The sequence below is a fragment of the Aedes aegypti genome, chromosome 2 (assembly GCF_002204515.2).
Source record: "Aedes aegypti strain LVP_AGWG chromosome 2, AaegL5.0 Primary Assembly, whole genome shotgun sequence".
NCBI classification, from domain to species: domain Eukaryota; kingdom Metazoa; phylum Arthropoda; class Insecta; order Diptera; family Culicidae; genus Aedes; species Aedes aegypti.
In genome coordinates this window covers 368,107,450-368,129,073 of record NC_035108.1, presented here as the reverse complement: position 1 = coordinate 368,129,073, position 21,624 = coordinate 368,107,450, and the positions used below count along the sequence as shown (strand labels likewise).

Below are 21,624 nucleotides of genomic sequence, written 5' to 3'. Positions count from 1 at the left end.
TTGTAGATTTTAACGAGATGAATAACTTTGCTGAAGACAGTTTTTGTGTAAGGCTATCACATTTTGAGATAAATTGTTTTGAATTTTTTGTCAAAAATTACACTTTAGTCAAACCGTTATTACTTATAATCACGTGATTGGAAAAATCATTCAAAAATATATGTTAAAATTCAAGTTATATCTGATGTTATGTGAAAATTTCATTCGAATCGGTCCATAAATAACAGCAATCTAGCTTACCAAAGTTGGTCATTTTGTATGGAAAATCGAAAAAGTTGCAAATGTTTTGTCCAATACTGTATGCGCATAGAAAAATAAATAACTTTCGGTAGTTGATAGGTAAACATTTCGCCATTGTAAAAAGATCTGTAGTTCGAGGATAATGATTCATTTGGTGCTAAAATTAAGTTGACTAGTGCGGTGCCAATAACACTGGAAAGCCAGAAAATTTGTGAATCCAGTATATAAAATATGTTAGTCACCCTGAAAGTAGAAGAAGTTGTATGGACCGATGCACGAGATCACTGATTTGACGTTTGAGCGGTTCCGAATTCACTGGTTGCTATGGTGCCATAAATAACACAGCAACGCTAAAACGTCAAATAATGAACCCGTGCATAGGTCCATTAGTGGAACGTACAGTTGTGTTCAGAATAATAGTAGTGAAAGCCGTTTTTCATACAAAATGCTCAACTTTGGCATGCTGTAACTTTGTTTCCATATGAACAATCGGCATGAAATTTTGGCAGTGAACTACAAATATGCTCAATTTCATTATCACAAAATTTGAAAATTTTCACACTACCGGCTAAAAAGTTAAGCACCAGGTGAAATCGCTCAAAATAATAGTAGTTTTTCTTTTGTAATTTTTTGTTCAGCAACAATTTTGTAAAAAATTGTATTGTTTATACATTTAAAGCTTGGGTGGAAATGGTTGAAACGATGAGTAAAGAAAAATTCCAAAACTCAAAATACAGCAGATGTTTAAATTATTAAAACTACTATTATTTTGAGCGATTTCACCTGGTGCTTAACTTTTTAGCCGGTAGTGTGAAAATTTTCAAATTTTGTGATAATGAAATTGAGCATATTTGTAGTTCATTGCCAAAATTTCATGCCGATTGCTCATATGGAAACAAAGTTACAGCATGCCAAAGTTGAGCATTTTGTATGAAAATCGGCTTTCACTACTATTATTCTGAACACAACTGTAGGTTCAATTTAATTGTGTTATTGTGTTACTCACTATCTCCCTAGCTGCAAAGAATTCCGGTGACCTAAAAACCGATCAGGAACCAAATTACCATTCCCGATAGTTCCAATCGAAATAGTAAGTAGAGGTAAAATGAGAAAATAATAACTTCTAAATAGTAACTGTAACATCTGAAACCTAAATAGTATTGGCATCTGGAATTCTGGAAGTTGTGGGAAAGAAACCACTTTTTTGTAAGTAGTAAATTTTTCATTAAGAAGAACTATTGGAATTATTCAAAATAAACAAATTGCAGTTGAGCGTTGCTGTAAACCAATCTGCTGCTCCGAATTTTTTGGTTTCCCGTCGGAAACAAAATTAATGTCATGATTTGAATGATACTAATAAAGGAATTGAATAAAAATAGATGACACATTCAGAAAAAAAACAAAATCTTTCGAAAATATTTTCATTGGTATCGGTTTTTTAATCATTTCTGACATTTATATTTGTATTATTGCACACGCTCTAGAATAATTCTAAAAATTCTGTGCTTAGTATAGTATAATGAACATATCAGCATTGAAAGTTTGACCGTTTCACAAGGTGATGGATAATCACAGATAATATTATTGAAAAGTATTCGTTAACTTATTTACTGTGAATCACTTGCTTATGATCTGTGAATATCTGGCAGATTTAATTTAGATTTATCTTTCGGCAAATTGAACTCTTAAAATCTAAATTTCGAGTTATCTAGTAGAAGCATAAAAGGAACAATATATAATTTTTCGTTTAAAATGATTTGATAAACTTCCCTTTGATTCAAGTCTTCTAAATGTGAACACTTTTCAACCCTCACCAATCTCCAACTCTATTAAAGTGGTCAACGTACAACTCCCCTAGATCTCTAAACCTCCGTTATCATTTCCCCAGGGATACACCGGCTATGCCAAGGAGCAATGAACAATGAATAAATATTTTTGGCGAATGACCCTCCCCCATCCAGGAGTCCTCATCTAGCCAGTCAGCCCTTATACTATGCTTAATGATAAAAACCATTTGCTGTGAATTATGGCCAGGGTATGAATATGAAGTTTGGATTACCGTCGTTGTCGCCCCAAATGCGTTGTCGTCACCAGCCTCGATGAAAAGGGAAATGAAAGTGTGGATTTTTATCCGGAAGAGCACCTCATAGTTGAGCTGTAAAAAGGGGTGCATAAAAGAAGTTGAAGCCTTTGCGGTAAATGGAGAACAATTTTCGGTTCGTTTGATCCTGGAAATAGGGCAGATTTATGCGTGGGGGTAGTGTTTGCCTCTGGATTACTACTTTAAAAGTTCAATTTAGGTACAATCACGATTATAGAGATCAATGTGAGCTATACATAACGATTTTTAATCAACGACATAGATGACACTTAATCTCTAAACACTTATTTAAAAGCAGAAATTTAAATCATTTCCAGAAACTTGTGATATTTTGTTCTCGAAATCTTTCTCCCATTCAAATGGAAATCAGTCCAACTGTTTGCTCTAGAAATTAAACGTCAACCCAGTGAAAATTTATTTCGAGTACAGTTACCGAAACAGCTTGAGTTTCGAGTTGTTTGGCACTCTGGGTCTGCTCTGGAATGGAATAAAGCAGGCCACAATGCGTGACCGGGGGACTGGTGGCAAAAGCAGAAACTCATTTTCACCGAACAATTGTGTAAACTTTTTCGAGAGGATAGATCATTCGCTTCAGTTGTTTGAAATTTGATAGGATTCGCTGGATGGCACTCGTGATTGTGTGGATTGTTATTTACGCCACCGCACTTGAGCGTATTATCAACTCATGGTTGTTGTAATATGCAATAGTGCTATTCATGACAAATCGCTTAGTGAAGATTTCAAGATTACAAATGTTTGACATTGAAAACAAAAAAAAAACGAAAGTGACGTGTAATTATTACAAAGTTTTTATGTAGGGTGCAGACCTACTTGGGCACTTCCATGGTTCACTTTGGCATGGGTTTTCTCGACCGAATCATCTCAAACTTTGCAATAGGAAGCACTTCCATATGACGCATATTGTGGCTCAGTAGTTTTCAAAAAACCCCACTACCGAAGTGAATCGAAAGTATCAAGAATAGGATCCTGCTCCCTATTATAAGTAAGTGGATACAAACATTTTACAGACTAAAGAGGCACGCTTACAAGGTTTACAGCATTGACTGAATTCAATTGAGCCTATTGCGTGCTTTTAAAGTACTTATTGTTCTCTCTGGATAAGAGCAAATACTTCCGCCTGCAAAAGGGTGCAGCGTCTACCAAGCGAATAAAGCTGATGGAGCTTTAATTCACAAACTTCAAGAAAAAGAACCATCAGAGTAACATAAACAATTATTATTTATACTTCGTTTCAGATGTACAGTATCCTTTTATCCTGTGATTTAACAGATTACTTGTAGCTGAGTTAGTTTGGCTAGGAAAGGTTAAATAAAAAACATCAGAAGTGTGTGTAGATTTGTGATTCATTTTTTTGTCCCCAGTAAACCAAAAATACCCTTATGCTTTTTTAAGGTACTCAGGAGTCAATAATGAACAAAAATTAAGGGCTATATGGTATTTTTAGACATAAACATTGTAATTTTTGGTCAAACTTCCATTGCATGGAACAATTTAAAAATAAAATGCCATAATTTTTTTCATGTGAAGGCGTTCCTAAGCTTATTACAAAAATGCTTTGAGATATATTAGTTTTTGCATAAATTCTTGGAAATTATCAACCCCATAGTGAGGCAACAGTTCGAACTATATGTTATCTCGCGGAAAGACTGTAAATTTCCTAAAATCCACAAATTATCTTTAATTAAAGGAAATATGCCTGATTGTGCGAAAAAAAGTCACCAAAATTTTACGATTTTCAAGATTCAAACACCAACCAATACTAAATCAAAGCAATTTAAGCGTTTACCATCACTGAATATAGTCATAAATCGATTGTATGACATTTGCCAGAAAACCATTTGCCAGAATCAATTTGCCAGAATGATTTTTGCCAGAAAACCATTCCCCAGAATGTACCATTCGCCAGAAAGCCATTCCCCAGAATGGACCATTTGGCAGAAAACCATTCCCCAGAATCATTTTTTGTAATTCGTTTTCAACCTTGATATCAATTGATCGACATGTTTGTGAAGATGCACCGAAGCCAAACCTCAAATTTTCAAGAGCCCAAATCTAGAAACCCAAACAGCCATTCCAGCTGAAAATTTAATCGATTGGTCACCACCAGCGTGTGACCAATCGATTAAGTTTTCAGCTCAAACTGCTGGCTGGTTCTCGAGGTTTACGCTCTTGAAAATTTGAGGTTTGGCTTCGATGCATCTTCACCTCAAGCCTACAGAAATTTTCGATATTTGTCATTTTTGTATCTTGAATATACTAATATTATTCGCATTTATAGCATGAAACATTGTGTAGTCAACTTTCACATTATTTACATCAAGAGGATTGGACTACTAGCACTGCACAGCTGCAGAGCAAAATTAATTAAAATTTAGCGTCACTTCTACAGTACTTCACTCGCATCGTAGATATTTCTCCAAATAATGTTTATATCTTTGTAATATTATAACAAGTATAAAACAACGCAACTGATCGATCCCTGTTATTTAGTCTATGTTGTTAAAATCCTTCGCATACAATTTTATGTAATTTTCACTACTTACATAGCAAGTCTGAGAACAAAAAAGCTGAAACGTTTGACACAAATTAGTTTAGTTGAATAATTTCTGAAATATGAATAGTGTGTCTTTGCGGAAAATTATTGCAAAACAACTAAAAAGAACAGCCTTTGAGTGAAAGAAGGGAAAATTATGTTTGAAATATGATCAGTTTAGCGCCAATAATCATTGGAACAATATAACTCAAATGACTACCCAATGTTCTTTCGGTCATATATTTAAATACATTATTCAGTCCTTGAAAAGAATGTTAAACTGTTTTACTCTTAATAATAATTTAAACCGCATTATTTATTGTTTTAAAGTAGTTTTACAACATTTGCGAAAGGCTGCCGGAAAACTCTTCAATCTTCAGTGTTTACCCTGATTGCTAGTTTTAGCTATCTGGAACCGGAGATATTTTGATATTCTTAGCAGGACTGCTACGTGGCCATGATTAATGGTGGAAACCAAAAAAACACACATATATTGGTTTCTCATATTCTGTCGCTTGCTCTACGAAACAAGTCGGTTATGAAGATTAATGTTTTCGGAATCACTCGAGTAATCTTCAATGAGAAATTAGATGAAGGTCATGGTAAATATTCCATTATTGAATCACTTTCAATTTAGTTTTTTTTTATTTGAGGACATATATTGATTGTCCATTTCCCGATATTTGCATTTTTTTACATAAATCCTTTTTACAGACATTTTTATTGACAGCAGTCCTATATTGATTTTTTTTAGCTGTAATTATTTAATTTTGAGATGACATAACCTTGTTTACATTACTTCCATTCCTTCTGTTAACTGCAGGCAGAAACACACAGTACAATTATAAAGACCTAAAGAACAGCCTAATCTTCAAAGAAGGGAAAATCATTAATAGAATGTTGAAAATACAGATGCCTATAAGGGGTTGTCCATTAACAACGTGGTCAATTCTTTCGGATTTTTTACCTCCACGGGGTCTTTCGTCCATACAAAAATTTAAAAAGAATTGTTTGTATCGTGGTCATTGGCCAGGCCCCCTTCCATCCTCCCATAAATGATCACATGGTTAATGGACGACCCCTAATAGCTTGTATAAAATTGATGACTATTTTAACATAAAAAAAAAACAGTTATTTCTCAGAAACTATGAAAACCTCGGAAATCTATTACACCTTCTTCTTCTTATCTTGTGTTACATCCCAACTGGGACAGAGCCAAATCTCAGCTTTGTGTTCTTACGAGCACCTCCACAGTTATTAACTGAGAACTTTTATTGCCAATTGATCATTTTTGCATGTGTATAACGTATTGCCGATATGAATATGCTTTATGCCCTGGGAAATCGAGAAAATTTTCAATCCAATAAAATCTTCGCCCGGTGGAATTCGAACTCACGTCCGTCAGCTTGCTGAATAGCTGCATGTTTACCCCTACAGCTATCTATATAATAAGTTTATAATATCATTATTAGTTTAAAACATTTTATCAAACAAAAAGCTTAAAAACTTACGTCACAATTATTTTGCATATAATTATACGCTGAAAATCATAATGATTCGAAAGATTTTACATACCTAAATATTGCTACACAAAGCAAAGTAATGTAGTAATATTTTTTCTGGGAAATGGTATTTCTGGGGAATGACTTTCTGGGGAATGGTCCATTCTGGCAAATGGTTTTCTGGCAAATGATCCATCCTGGCAAATTGATTCTGGCAAACGGCTTTCTGGCAAATGGTTTTCTGGCAAATGTCATACAACCCATAAATCTATATCGAAATTTCTCGACGGATTCTGAGGATGCCTCCAGATATTCCGCTAATAATTGCTCCATGGGCTTATCTTAAACTCTACTGGTATTCATGTATAAAACTTATAACCTATTCCTAAAATAATTCCGACATGGATATTCCAGAAATCCCACAAGTTAACCTTCCTGATATTCATGTGTAATTTCTCCAGGATACAAAGTGGATTCAACTATGAATTCCTCAAACAATTCCACATATGATACCTTATATTTTTCCGCAGTCTAGAAATTTATAAATTATTTTTTCATTTGTGGAATTTACGGCTAAGCAGTCTTGGAATGATTCAAACGAGTTTTGTTTCAACCCAACGTTTCGAATGGTTTGTGATCCCCGTGTCGAAACGTTGGGTTGAAACAAAACTCGTTTTAATCATTCCAAGACTGCTTAGCCGTAAATTCCACAATTAAAATTTACAGTCGATTGCTCCACAAAATTATTTTTTCATGAATTCTTCCAGCGGCCCGTTTAAAGAACAATCCAGTTATAATGCTCTACAAATTATTTAAAAAACCGTACATGTATTCGTCCAAAAACCTGAAGAACAATTTTCTTGGCATTTCTCCACCAATTTAATTATGATTTTCTGCAGAAATTTTTACAAATATTTATGCAGAAACCATTCTATATTCTACTTTAGGTTCTTCAAGGATTCTATGTGAAATGAAATCTTTCATTGAATTTCATTGATTTCATCACGAATTTCGAAAGATTCCAATGATTCTTTTTCGTTTGGTTCTTCAAGTAATTCTTGAAGACGATAAGTCTAGAAATTTTTCTATGCATAGTTTTTATTACAAAAATATATTCAGGGATTTCAAAAACTGAGCATCCTCCTCCTGAGATCCCCCAGAAATTTCTCCTAAAATACTACCGAAAATTCCACAACGTATTCGTTCAGGAACTTTTGCTTGAAAAATTACTCGAAGATAGTTCTTGATTTTGATAGTTTTCTAGTGATTTCTTCATGATTTCTTTAAAAAACATTTTTTAAAAGAATTCTTGGGTCATTCATTCATAAATTTTGTCCATAAATTACAAAAAGATTTGCTTTGGGAGTTTTACCACGAGTTCTTCATAACAAAATTCTTGAAATTCCATAACTGCTTGCTAGAAATGTTCATGGTTTGCTCAACATTAACATTTTTAAAGATTTCTGAAAGATCTCATCTATGAATTTCTTTTATAGTTTCTCCGAGGATTCCTTAAAAGTTTTTTCCTGAATACATTTCATTAGGGATTACTGCAATAAAAAGGTAAAAGTAAAAAATAAAACAAAAAGAAAAATATATACGGAAAAATAAGTTAAAAACATATGTGAGATAAACTGTGCCTACTAGTTCAATAATATCAGTGTTAGACCCATTCTCTCACCGAACAATACATGATGTACGAAATTCAGAAAAAAAAAAATATTTTGCTTCGATATAACGTAACCTTGATATAACGTAATGAAAATAAAAATCAAGTTACGTTATATCGAGGTATTACTGTATTCATCTGCAAACATAAGTTTACGGCTAATATAAAGTATGCCCGTCATAAAAGTATTGATATTTTGTGTTTCAGCAAGCGAACCCTGATCGATGCCAACTAATTAACTTAGAGACTCTCTCGGAAAGAAGAGCAAAATCGCAACAAGTTTTCAATTTTGACATCATTACCGGAAACCTGGATTGTTCAATGCTTCTTTCTGTGGTACCTTTCTTTGTTGCACCACAAAGTCTTCGCAATGCACCTTTCCTCGCCATTCTAGTCCACAGAACCAGTTATGGTCAAAACAATCCATTTTCCGCTGGCGTAAGAGCATTCAATAATGTTAGTGTGTTGTTTGATTTTGATGTGTCGAAAGCTGTTTTCAAAAATGTGATATCGTAATATTATATTTTACAATCTGTACGACCAAGTCGAAGATATGAATGATAAATAAATAAGTCAATTTGTATCTACACAGTATTGGTTAGGTTGCGAAAATTGAAAATCTTACTTACGTCGTTTTGTAATTCCGAAAATAAAACAATATAAAAGTGAAAATCGAGATGGTTCAGAGTGGAACGTGTAGAATTTGTCTACAAAACACGTAGGATCGATAAACTAAGTTCCTCAGTTCCTCAGATTCCATTATATTGAAACCGAACAAAAAATCATAGAAGAATCTAAAAAGAATCTTAAAACACTCGATTTGTAGTGCTATCTACATCAATTCACAAAAACGATTAATAGGAATGAAAACATCGATTTAAGGAGCATCGATTGAAAATTGCTCAACGCTAATCCGAACCATCTTGAATCGTTTATCAATTAAAAATTGAGTGGTGTTGGTAGGGGGAGATCCCCCAGTACCGGACACTTAAGCCACTAAATTCATAATTCTAAAAATATTGGTTTTTTGTGCTCGTGTTACCCATTTATGATAAATATTATCATTTTTAAAGTGTACAAAAATAAATTTGAAAATATAAATATGAATTTTGACATTGCATTTTGATGATATATTTTAGTACCAAATTGATCGATCTTGAAAGGTGGCACCCAATACCGGACACGATCTGGAAATGCCTCGTATTCTGTAAATTTGAACATCATCGAATGTGTTTACTATAGAAATAGTATAAAATTGTTAATTCAATGCATTTGCAACATTTACAAGAACAATTTGAGATTTTCTTGGTTTGCAAGATGTCCATCAAAAACCTCTTTCATATATGATGAAAAAATAGCACATTTTACAATGTTGTTCTGAATGTTCATTCTTCTTCATTTTATTGCATGTTTGATACCATGATCGACGGAATACATGAAAAATTAATGTATTTTGAGACACTGGTGCAATAATTACAAAGACATCATATAACAAATCAAGCTGTCCGAAACTGGGGGACAGGAGTCGCTTAACCAAAATTGTAATTTGTCTATATTTAGTTCAATTTTGGTACAAAATACAGTCATACTATCAAATTAGGATTATGTTCGATCATGCTTGCGTGATCCAAAGTATTTTTTCATAATCAAAATATTTACTAAATAGGCTCAAAATTAAGGCGATACGTCAAATTTTTTAAGATTTTCAAACTTTTCTACTTTTTTAAAAAGGCATGCATATTTCAAGGATGTGTTTTTCTACGTTAACATTAGTCTCCATAATAGCTTTCTTTTCTTCTTATACACCATCTTGATTGGACCATGATTTCTCAATTTTTCGACTTTGTCCGGTATTGGGTGCTGTCCGGCACTGGGGGATCTCCCCCTATGTCATGAAGTGGCGTGATGATGAATCCACAGATTTGATTTTTTGACAATTTTGTTTGTCCAGGACTACGATGTGTTGATGTGGTATAAAATTAATAGAAAGCTGCCGAGAATACAAAAAAATAGAGCAGGCCTTCCTTTCTTTTTCCACTTGTCTGAAGAAGCTTAAAAGTAATTGCTGAAGTAATTGCTAGAATACTATCCAAAAACTATTTGAGATAAATTACTTTGAAGAATCCTAAGAGCATTTTTTGAGGATTCCCCACATGAGGCAATGCTTGGAGATATTATTTGTTAAATTACTGAGAATATTTGAAAACTTCATGTAATAATTGATATAGGAATCCTTTGACAATCTTATGAGTTTCTGATGGAATTGCTAAAACAGATTATATAATAATAAGTTGAATATAAATTCTGTAAAAACATCGGAAGGAACATTAGATAAAAACGTTTATTTTTTTTTTTCTAAAGTTGCGTTTCGTTGAGGGTTTCTAAAGAAAATGTCAGGAAAAGGGATCAAAAATACCCTTGAAGGAGTTTATGGAATTATTCATGAATTCCAAGAGAGTTATCAGGAACAATTTCTAAAAGTATATGGAGGAATAACTAAGTATAGGTATGTAAAGAATTAATTGAACTGGAATTTTAGATGAATTATTGAAGGAATCCGTCTAAACTACCCAGAAAGTTCTTTACTAGAATTATTGAAGCAATTCATGAAGCAATTGATTGTGTTTTAAAGGAAATTTATGACAGGATTCAAAAGATTCCAAAAAATACCTTGAGGAATTGCTGATGAATCGTTGGAATTATGGACACTGTGTGTAATTATTTGAAGTTAATATGAAATAACTATTTCACATGTATTCAGCATCTTAGGCGATTATATTGGAGAAATTATTTTTAATTTCTTTAATTTAATTTATTTTTACATTATGCTTGTTAATTTGGACCAACTAATTCTAAAAAACTCTTTTCCACTGAATGGTCACCATGGCCCTGAAAAGGGCCGTTTGGTTTGTTTGTTGGTTGGTTCGGTTAACACTTCAACGCCAATAGAACTGGTTAATGGAAGAAGAAGCATGAGCGGTAACTCTTGCTCTACAAACAAATATTCCGGGTGAACGTTAGGTCCCGCATGATCTACTAAGATTGGTTGCTTTAGTGGAATCGAAAGCCAGTTTGAGGTTGAGGTACTTCTTCATGAAGTCCGCGAACTCCATGTTTTCTTCTTTGCTCAAATCGATATGGAACTTACTTGTCATAATTGGCATGGTCTTCTTTTGATACTCGTAGAATATCAGCGACGTGAAGAACTTCTTCTGCTTCGTCCTGGTATCCGGGGAAATGTAGAGGCAAACCAGTAGTGCCCGACAATTCATTATACCTCGACAGCGCAGATATCACCATAATCATCTGACAAGCCCCACGATAGTAAACAGAAGACCAAAAGCCCCTGGGCGTTTTCCTTTGAATGACGAAAGTGGCTAAGATATCGCGCAATGATATCTCTGTTTGGAATACACAAGAAAAATGTGCTTTTCTTTGGAAAATAGTACATGCTTCTTCTACTTTTTCTGGCGTTACGTCCCAACTGGGACAAAGCCTGCTTCTCAGCTTAGAGTTCTTATGAGCACTTCCACAGTTATTAACTGAGAGCTTTCTTTGCCGATTGACTATTTTTGCATGTGTATATCGTGTGGCAGGTACGAAGATACTCTATGCCCTGGGAATCGAGAAAATTTCCTATACGAAAAGATCCTCGACCAGAGTGCTTCGTGAAGCCCAAGCAGGACGGTTCGGTTTTGCGTCGGCAGATAGGTTTTGCTCACAGTTTCGCGCGTAATTTCGTCGCCGATTTTTTTTTTCCTGTTTTGGAGCGTTTTGCTGGGTAGGAATTTGAGAAGGCCCAAGCAAGACGGTTTGTTTTCGGGACGCCAAGAAGTTTTGCTGTCAGTGTCAGTTTTGTGTTCAGTCGAGAATGGATTACCAACTGGTGAGTTCGTTTCATGCTTATGATGACACATTTTTTCTTGGAAGCGTAACTTTTATATAATATTAAAACAAACTTTGTATGGTTCGTCACTACACGTGTCGACATTATGCTTTTTTCTTATACAATTTCAATATACATATATTTATCTCTTTTTGACATTATTAAAAATTATCTTTTGAATCGTTCGACATTGTGAATGTTGACGTATTTTTTAAAACTTCTAACATATCGAGACAAAATGCACAGTAATACTCATATGTAATTTTCAAACAAACTATGTATGGTTCGTCACTTCAATTGTCGGCATTATTCCTGTTTCATATAATTTAAAATACATACATGTAATTTTCAGTTTTCGTCATCAATAAAAACGTCTTTTGAATTGTTCGACATTATACATGTTGACGTATTTTTTAAAGCTTCTACCAAAAACTTCTCGAGACAAAAATACAAAACTAGCTTTAAATATAAGTCGTATATTTCCCCCTTGTCCATGGATCGCATCACCGACCAAAGGTGACTCCCAGATCTTTTCCTCCTTCACTAATAAACACCCTTCCCGTGGTGATTGTGGAGATGCAGAGGTATTATCGGTATCTAGAAGCAACAATCATTACACACTAACATTCCTTCCCCATCCCAACTGACTGTAAGGACTTGGCCGGCGCCGTTATTGATCAATAATATTAGATCTGCTAAAATTGCACTTCGAGAGTAAGCGGATACTCCCATCCCTTATTCATTTGGATCGTAGTGCAATTCTTACCAGTTCCGATCAATCACGGAGTAGCAACCATTGCACACTGGGCCAGGAGCATAAATTAGCCAGACAAAATCTCTAGCGCTTTAGGGGTACATTTTATCGGGCTGGTGTTTGAAAAGACTTGTTTTGGATTTATTTGTTCTTTATTTTGAAGATAAAGGTTAGTTGGAAATTTCACCGCATAGGTGGCGCTGCGGATGTAAACTTTTTTATTTCGCGTCCAAGAGCTGTAGTGTTTTCGGCAAAGTTTTCTTCTTCTTCTTTCTGGCGTTACGTCCCAACTGGGACAGAGCCTGCTTCTCAGCTTAGTGTTCTTATGAGCACTTCCACAGTTATTAACTGTGAGCTTACTAAGCCAATGACCATTTTTGCATGCGTATATCGTGAGGCAGGTACGAAGATACTCTATGCCGTGGGAATCGAGAAAGTTTCCTTTACGAAAAGATCCTCGACCAGCAGGATTCGAACCCACGACCCTCAGCATGGTCATGCTGAATAGCTGCGCGTTTACCGCTACGGCTATCTGGGCCCCTCGGACATGCCTCGATGTTTATATTGAATAACACAATAGAGCGTGTTCTTACTACTGCTTTGTAAAATTTTTCCGCTCAAATAACGGCTTTATCATTTTAAAACTTTATTATTAAAATTGGGTCCACATTTGAACCTTGACTTTTGATTATGTTTGACGTTCACTTAGTCGACAAAATCACCGCCAGGGTTTAACTATTCTACACTGAGGTTTTTTTTATTTGACATTTCGGAAGGGTCACGGAAAACATAATACACCCAACATTTGAGTTTGAACTAAGGGGTGTAAAAACCCTAAATTTTATTTTTTTTTTGACCTTGATTCAAAGACAAACGTATACAAATTGAGTGAATATGTGTTTCTGGCCTCAACTTAAACATTTGGTACTGACATTGAGACAGGGCTTTAGGGTCCAATTATCACCCTTGCATTATCCTTCCTGAACGCATTAAGGGTCCCCCATATCAACGCGATTTCAGCGACAGTGACAAAAAATCAACGTGATTTCGTTGCTGAGTCGCTTTAAACACCCTTATAAAGAACCATCTAGACTGATGCGACGAAAATTGTTGCGAAATCGCGTTGCTGTGGTTTAGACACGCTCATCAAACTGAGCATGCAGCGAAACATCAGCGAAATCGTGGCGATTATTTGTCGCTGTCGCCTTAAAAAATCGCGTTGATTCAGGGGAGCCTTTAAGCGTTCATTCTTCATTCAACTACCTATATCCATTTTGAAAGATCAATTCTATCATAAAAAATTGCTCGAACATCGAGTGCACTCCTTTCGTTTTCCGAACAAAAAGAAAAACATTCTTCAAATAGCAATGAAAATGCGCCAGACTTTTGCGTCCCGGTAGAGTCGCACCGGTTGGCGGCATCCACTCCAGCTCTATGTAGATGCAATAAAAATCTCATTTTCCCACTCCTGCATGATTGCTGCTTGCATAGCCTTTGCCATCGATCCGGTTTGTTTTGTACCAATGCTCAATACGGCACTTCTATGTCCTGATCCCGATGTGCAATAGGATGAATGTCAAGGAGATAAGTAGAAGTGGGGCAAAAGAAATGCAATGCAAACACGCATCACTCACAACAAGGACCCTGCTATCAATATGTGCACATCTTTGGCTTTTCCTCCGCAATGATAGAAGGTAGCTAGCTAGACTGCACAGGGAGACGATAGTTTTATTGTCAAGTGTGGTATAAGAATCCCGTTCAGTGTCATCGAGTTTTATTGGCATTTTATAAATTGACTGTGGAATCTTTGATTCGATGGGGCAGCCAAAGAGGACGGGAAAAACATTTTCCTAGCATTCGTCCTCAGTACGGATGCTGAGCTGATGCAATGGGATTGATTTTCTCCCGGAATTGAATAAAAACAGCTGCAACATGGTTTCCATTGTGGCTGGTTACAACCAATCTGGAACGTTGCGAAATAAAATATTCATGAAGGGCATCCAAATAGAACGAATACAAAAAACACTGGGAAAAATACCGGAGAATAACCGAAGGACGTGACGGACCAGACAATTACTTCATGAATATTAAATCAGCCTTCGCCCGGGAAACCGGAAGCCGGCACTCACCAGAGAACTTTACTTGGGATAGGAGACGTGCGCCTCGTGCTTTCCAATCTCGGCAGCGAACTCTCCAGCAACGGAGCCCAGCGGGCAGCTAAAGTTGTCAAAATAATTGCATAACAGTCGATCAACGCCACCCGGAAGGATAATCTCCTTTTTCAATTACTATCATTTTCTGCTCATTCTCGAGCGGCAACGAAGCGGTAGCATTAACCCATTAGCGCCCCATAAAATAAACCATGTTTCAGAAACAGTGATGAAAAGTATCACTTTTAAGTATGGTTTTTGTTGTTGGAAATAGTAGGCTTATATATACGTGCTGAAAAAATGTTCAATATAAGTTGCATAAATAACTATTAAATAAAAAAAAAAAGGGGGGGAAATCATTGTAGAGATCCCTAAGAACCGGACACCTAAGCCGATGAATTCGAAACTAAAAAATGATTGGGTTCATGTCATCTTGTTATCCATTTCTACTAAATATGATCACTTTCGTTTCACACAAAAATACATGGATATGGGTTATTTGAGCTGAACTTTCCTTTTACGACGTCTATCAATAATGGCTTAATATATGATGGGGCCTTCCTTGGCCGAGTGGTTAGAGTTCGCGGCTACAAAGCAAAGCCATGCTGAAGGTGTCTGGTTTCAATTCCCGGATTCAGGATCTTTTCGTAATGGAAATTTCCTTGACTTTCCTGGGCATAGAGTGTACTGCCACACGATATACGAATGTGAAAATGGCTACTTTGGCAAAGAAAGCTCTCAGTTAATAACCGTGGAAGTGCTCGTAAGAACACTAAGCTGAGAAGCAGGCTCTGTCCCAGTGAGGACGTTAATGCTAAGAAGAAGAAGAAAACATGATGAAAACATCCCCTTTAACAATGTTGTTATGAATATTATGTCTCTTAAATCTATTCCAAAGTGTATAGAATGATCATCAAAAACAATGAATGTTGAATGTATTTTGAAACATAGGTCACGATAGCATATTGCAGAAAATCTCTTCGTCCGAACCTAATGGACAGGAGATCAAGACAGAAATTATATGTTTCAGTAGTTTCTTTCAATATCATTCAAAATTAATTCATGTTATAAAATATAACTGGTTTTTATTTATTTATGTGCATTTCGTCTAGGATGCGACGGCCCTACGTTGTGTTTAAATGTTCCGATAGGACTCCGGGTGACGAGAAAGAAACACGATCAAATACTGGCTAACTGATTTACTATTTATTGCACACTCAGTTGAGCTCGGCTATTTTTCATTCTTTTGCCGAGATCCGCACAGCCGTGCGGTCAGCTAGTGAGTTTTAGCTGATATACCAGCAAAAAATCAAGTTTGTTTATAGCAGCACCTGTGGGTGCCGCTGACATCAAACGTCACTTTTGCTGAGATGTCAGCAAACAAACTTTAATCGAGATTGGCACAGCTGAGATCGGCATTCTGATTTAAGTGTGTGCTACCCACCGAGAGGCAGTGCTCCTGCTCGGTGAGGGATATGATAAGCACACTAAAAATACATTGATTCTCTTGCGCCTTATATAGGTGCAAGCAGTACGGTTGAGATATGAATAGGGAAACTGGGTGTAAAATGCGCCGTTGGAGTAAAATGCAACACCCTTGATTTGAACAACCGACATACTTTGGGACGCTGTTTTTCACCCGAGATAATAAAAATTGTATTAAAATGCTTCTCCATATAAATTTTTAGGTGTTTTCCCACCGAAAATCGTGAAACAGTTCTTCGCTGTTTTCGTTGTAATTTTGTGTGATTTTAAGTCATTTTTCAGGTCGATAAACAACAAAACTTTTGAAACTATTACCGAGAGTCGACTTGTGCACTCCCATAGTTTGTGTTCCATGCAAAAACAGTGTTGAATTTATCCTTAAAAAACGTATTGAAGGACTTGAACTTTAATCAACTCGTGGGGCAAAACGGCCACTCCTATTTCATAACACCAAAATAGCCGTTTGAATTCGATGGTACGAAGGTACGGTGCTGCCATCTCGGCAAAGTTTGCTCGATGCGTGAAGCGTCGACAATTTTACCCAACAAGGTATAAGAAGTGAAATTTCAAATGCTATTATAAAATTAACTACCAAAGTTATTTAAATTCTTTTCAGTATATCTTGATTGGCTACATTATAGGCATAATATTTTGAGTTTTATATTTTTTTTTTCAATATGCTGCTGATTTCATAGCTTATCAAAAGTCAAACCTCGTACACTTCACAGACCTAAATTAAATTGTGTTTTGAATTTTTTTAGAAGCATTTGAAAATTGACTTCCTATACTTTGCCATGTTAAAAAATCGGAGCTTCACGCATAGGGTCAACTGTGGTAATTACCTTCGTTGTCGCGAATTCAAATATCTGCAAACGTAATGCTGCGCTGTCGTTTATTACATGCCAATTTGAACCTCTCAAATGCACATTTTTCGAATCAGCGTGTATACAATAGCTGAACAATAACATCTGATCAAACGCCATGATTACGCATGCGCACGCGTGTGCGGCTAACGCCGAGCTCAGGTGGCGCGTTTTACCCCGAAAAAAATAAAAATGTAGATAAGCAAGCATTTTATAAAAAATGATTTATTAACTCCAGAAGAAAGAAAATGATCGGCTGTTTCTGCTATTTGATAGAAACAATGTTAGAGCTTATAATAATGTTCTTCATAGATTAAATGCTTCCTTCCTTAGAGGGCGCGTTTTGCCCCCAGTTACCCTATAACACAAGAGAAGCAGCGCGCTGTAGATAGCATTACCATGCCTACTGTTGCTCTCGGCTGTTTGCTGCTATGCGATCAAAGGCGAACAATAGTGAATGGACTACTTTTCTGCGCTGCGTTGCTCGACCGTAATTGAAGCAGCCAACAATGACGCCAACTGCGATGCGAGAGCGAACAATGTGTGTTTTACAGTTTCATTTTTTACCCCAAAAATATATTAAAATTGCGATACCTTTCTTGTTTCTCTATATTTTTGCTCCATTTTTCACAAGTTCTCAAAAAAAAAAACTCTTCTAGTTTCAGAATATGTGTCGATATTGGTCATCTGGAGATCTTCCGATTCCGGGAAACGACGCGTAGCCATAAGCCACGTGAATTTCTTCAGTTCAGCTGGCCAAATAAAGATCTTAAAAACTTCAAAAAAACATCATATCATAATATTCACATATCACCAAAAATATTTAACCGATTTGTACGATTTTCTCAGAGTAGTATACTCAAAATGTCTTTTATTATATTCAGTACGTAAACATTTATTGTTTAATCTTTTGCTCGCAGAGCAGTTTTCAAAATCAAACTGTTGCGCGCAGCAGATCTTCGTTATCGTGAATCTAACTGAAATCATGAATTTTTGGCACGCGTTTTTCTATCCTGTTATTAAAATGCAATTTGTAAAACAAGATCTGTGTCGATTACAATTTTAATTGTTTTGATTTTTCAATCGCTTTTTCATAACTCGATATTCAAGGTACCATTGACTTATATGTTTATCGAATTATAAAACATTCTAACACAAAAACGAAAAACTAAAATCAAAGAAGCAGTTTTCTGTATTTCCAATACTTTTATGATCACTTTTGTAGAAAAGCAATATTATTTTGTTGATAGCATTTTGAAAAATAATATTTGAAAACTTAAAAAGAACGTTCGAGGAATCCATTTTTTTTACTAAAAATAAATATTTTTATTTTTATGTATTATTTTTTTAAACATTCATTAAAACTTGCAAGCTTTTATTCAGTTCCTAACAAGAAGTAATCCATGTTTCCTTGTACAAAAAGGATTTTAAGATAGATACCGAGTTATTGAGGGAAATTTGTCTCACTCGTGACATCTAGTTTTATAAATATCGATTTGTGATGGAGAGCATGATGTATGGGAATTTAAAGGAACCGAAGGGATTTTTTCCGACTTAAGATATAGAGTTGGGGAGAGTCGACTGCATATCACAACGATTTATCTAATTCAAAAGTCTTGAGTTTTTAAAAATACTCTCCCGGGCAAAAGTTTGGGTTCACCCCCTCAAAAACATTCAAAAGTGTTCTGTCCATATCTCTTTGATTACACGTCCAATTGGAACTCCCTAAGCCGCATTCGAAAGATAAAGCGTTATTCTTACTTCATATGTATTTTTCCAAAAACATTTTTTGAATTTTGTAAACTAAATTTCAACTTAAAGTTGTGACATTGTGACTGAAAAATCAAATCAAATTTCCTCCGCATTGGGTCGACCAAAATTTTAAATCAAAGTGTCATTAAAATCGTAATCTTATATTCTTTGAAGAGCTTACACGTTGACTTATAGTTAACAAGTAATTTAACGAAATTAATTTAGTTCTTGTCTTATTGGACTGTAACAATAATAGTAATAATTTTCAGAAACCATTTTGAATATCCAAAATGGCTTATTTTGATTTTATTTAGTAGGAAACATTGATTTAATGCAATATTAAACATTAAACATGCCCCATAAGACATACTGTTTTTATATATGTAAAACTTAATGTCAAAAGGACTTTTTTGAAAAAAATTCCTCACAGCTATATTAAACAATTGAAAATCATCAATACTGTGCGGAAAAATCAATATGTTTTGTATTTAGTGGGAGTCAAACCTTGTTTTCCAGTCTTACATTCTTATAATATTTCGCATTTTTCGCGTTGGTGAGTTAAAGACATTTTTCTAATTTTTTGTACTAAACATTTTTAACTGTAATATTTACACAACCCTCAATCAGTACTCAATTTATTCTTAACCTGAGTTTAACATCAAAAAATTGATTTAAACCAAAGGTTTCGGGCAAGCTTTACAGAAACTCTTCTGCGATGCGAAAATGAGGCGATTTCGAAGTTTTTTTCCTAGGAGTAAAATTTAAGCTAAACATTCACGAAATTTTATGCTCACTTTTACTCACATTTTAAAACCTCTCTTGAGTGGTTGAGGTGACACGGGGAGGCAATGTTCTGTAGAACAAGTTCAGTTCATAGTTTATGTTTGCTTATATCACGAGAAAGATGTAAACAAACGATCAGCTGATGGTGACGACATACCCACCAAAAATTGTGTTCGCTGCTTGCCAAACGTGACGTCATCTGCGGCAACTTCGTGAAATTTTCAGCTCGCCGAAGTTGGCATTGCACAACGATCACTTTTATACTAAAGTTTTCACAATAATAATTTGATGTTAGACCGCACCTCTAAATACCCCACATCGACGGAGAGGAGGCACTTTATTTATTGCATCGGCTATGTATTGGTTCAACAGTAATCATTATCTTTATGACTGTGTGTGTGGCGTAGCAAATTAAAGCAAATAAAGCTGTAATTTTACCACAAGAATCCATAGAAATATAATTCACCTAACAGGGGTTTACAATTTACATAACAAAGGCAACTACCTACATATCAAACTGTGGCGCAGGAACACCATTGGCTCCAGAATCATCAAGACCACCCTCCCCTCCAGAATTTTTGTTGATTATAAATATTAACATTATAAAAAGCGACTTACGATAGAGCATAACTTTTGGAATCAATGTTCATAACTCTTGCTATTAACGATTGGTTACTGTTAGAACTAACTTCTTGTTCTACGCGATAAGCGCAATTTTGGACATCTCCGTTGCAAAAAACACCGTGGTGAAAAAAGCGTCAATATCCTGGAAGTTTCATTCTCAAAATTCGTGTTTTCTGAATAATCCAAATATTTCTGTTTCAGCATAAAGCAGCATATTGACTACGTTCCATTTTGTCATGATTTTGAAGGATATCCTGCTCGAAGAGTCTGGTGATGATCATTGTCGCTTCCTGGCGCGATGGAAGTGTTTCGGTACCTGCCTGCTACTGTGCCAGTCCTGATTTCTGAAGGATGGGATCGCAAATCGTGTACTGTCTCTTGCGATGATCGTGATCTACAACAAAGCTGACGAAACGTCGAGGTGGAGAGGTAGTCGTATCGAGAATTCACTATACATTAACTTCATCTCGTATAATGCCCAAAAAAAATGATTGAAAATATGGACTAAATTACTAAAGGAATTTCTCAGACAAAACGTAACGGAAAAATAAGGCTAATTTTTCAAGGAATTTCGGCATGGCTATCTTTTCTTCAGATGAATGGCTAAGAATATGTAACAAAATCGACCATATTGTTTTATTCCAGTAATAAATGCTCTCTTTCATTTTGATTCAATGATTCCAGCATTGCCTAAACTATATTTTTTCAAGAAAACTTATTATTTCATAAATTACTTGATTAATTTCTAACCGATTTGTAGCGAAATTTTCCAAAACACTTTTCGATTTACTATACAGAATATAAGTATTATCAAAGAATATTGAAAGTCCTGAAGCCACACTTGTACAAATCTCATGGAAATTAGTTAAATAATATTGTGGGACATGTTCGTACTTTCAAAGCAAATTCCTCCTGGTGGTCATTCATTCCTTCTATGTCCACTTTTTATTAACAAGTTGTTTCCGGAATATGTTCCCGGAGTTACAAAAATGCTACTTTATTTTTCAAATGTTCAGTTTTTCCTCGACATCCCTATAAAATATAATTGATTCTGTCAAATCTAATACTGTGATATTTCACTGAAAGCTCTACAAGAAATTCTTTCGTGAATTTCTTTGAATTCTTCCGCGAAGTTCATCGAAAGCCCTTAAGAAATGTTTCCAAAATACATCAAAAATAGTGTCAAAAATTCTTCTCTGTTTTCTCTAGAAATTTTTCTTCAAATCCCCGATATATTAATGAACTGGAATAGTTAGAATTT

At 35.2% G+C, this 21,624-nt stretch overlaps 1 long non-coding RNA gene across 1 annotated transcript; it reads left to right on the top strand.

Annotated features, from left to right (window-relative positions):
* Positions 1-327: 327 nt before the first annotated feature.
* On the top strand, positions 328-21,033 carry LOC110676906. The gene is made up of 3 exons (XR_002500818.1): positions 328-473; positions 1,258-1,330; positions 20,612-21,033. It is a non-coding gene; the product is annotated as an uncharacterized LOC110676906 (long non-coding RNA).
* Positions 21,034-21,624: the final 591 nt, after the last annotated feature.